At 42.9% G+C, this 1,649-nt stretch overlaps 1 pseudogene; it reads right to left on the minus strand.

Annotated features, from left to right (window-relative positions):
• Positions 1-895: 895 nt before the first annotated feature.
• LOC120222354 lies at positions 896-1,389 on the minus strand (annotated as a pseudogene).
• Positions 1,390-1,649: the final 260 nt, after the last annotated feature.

Raw genomic sequence — 1,649 nt, forward strand, 5'->3', positions numbered from 1 at the left:
GAACTCACATACTGCGAGATCATGACCTGAGCTGAAGTCGGATGCTCAACCGACTGAGCCACCCAGGCGACCTATTCTGACCATTTCTTTTCTTTTCTTTTTTAATTAATTAATTTATTTCTAGGAGAGAGAGAGAGAGAGAGAAAGAGCGTGAGCAGGGGAGGGTCAGAGAAAGAGGGAGATACAGACTCTGAAATAGGCTCCAGGCTCTGAGCTGGCAGTCAGCACAGAGCCCGACGCGGGGCTCAAATCCGCGAACCGCGAGATCACGACCTAAGTGAAAGTCGGACGCTTAACCGACTAAGCCACCCAGGCGCCCCTATTCTGACCATTTCTATCTGAAAATGTTTACTCATGCTCACCTCTCATGTTCCCAAACATCATACTTCACATGACTTACCACCTACCAAGGACGTAATCTGCAACATGCATGATTGGCTCTCCAAAGTTTCACTTGCTGACTGAATTTTCCCTCCAACACTATTCTCTGCACAGTCAGTGTTGACCAGCCACATGCTGATCCATTTCCATGCTCCTTTTCCTTTCATTCCATACCTACTTCTCTTCAGGGAAATTTACTGTAACAAATTTATGTGACACACTCAAAGACTTTTCCATAATATCCGGATTTTTTCAGGACCTGATCATTAAAACTGCAAAATTTATGAACTCCTCCACTGAAATCATTAGCAAAACTTCAATCCAAATGTATTGACAAGATAATGATATAATATTTCCTTACCATTACGAGGACTACTTATTGTTCACTTTGAAGTAGATGCAAACACATTCTGTTTACCACAGTTCAATTAGCCTCTCATAATTATACAAGGAAGGGACTCTGAGGGGATGAATGAATTACCAACAGGAGGAACATTATGAATATTCCTACAGTTTACACATTTCTCATGAGATGAGGGCATTTTATATTCCTCATCCAGTGAAAGCAGACCATGGATACCCTGGGGGTGTCGGCTCATGAGCAGAAAGTGACTGACAGTTGGGAAACACAGAATGATCACTGAACTGGTGCTCAAGAGATACCAGGCGGGATGATCCAAACAGACAAAACAATATGAAAGACAGATGAAAGAGTACTACAGTAGACAAAGGTACGCAACAGGAGGAAAAGGTTTTGGTGGCCGTGGACTCAGGGCATGATGTGGAGGAGACACTGGTCCAATGAATGTGCTTGACCCTCTGCCTGTGCCTATATAGAAGGGAAACCATGACACCACTGGCCCAGAGGATGAGCCCTAAATATAACACATCAGAGAATGATAACAACGTTGTATTCAATGAACCTCTGGTTTTGTCATGATTAACAGCTGAACAGTATCCAAAACCTTTTTTTCTTGTGATGTTATTCTTGCTCAAAGTGCTGCCCATAACCATAGAAAAAATTATCTTTAACAATATCTGCAAGACATTGTTATGCCGAGAGACACAGAAACCAACCAAGACCACTGAAGCCGAATTCAGGGAGTCTTTATTACTGGCCGGGACCGCACAGAGTTAACACAGAACTCTAAATGTGCAGCCCTGAGTCCAAGGACTTAGGGCTTCTTCTAATGAGCAAGCAGGCAAGTGGGCAGTATAGAAGCAGAATTGACCAGTTATTGCAAAAAAAGGCTACAAAGTGATAAAGA

Source organism: Hyaena hyaena, unplaced genomic scaffold (assembly GCF_003009895.1).
Source record: "Hyaena hyaena isolate Hyena2069 unplaced genomic scaffold, ASM300989v1 scaffold_871, whole genome shotgun sequence".
Classification (NCBI taxonomy): Eukaryota; Metazoa; Chordata; class Mammalia; order Carnivora; family Hyaenidae; genus Hyaena; species Hyaena hyaena.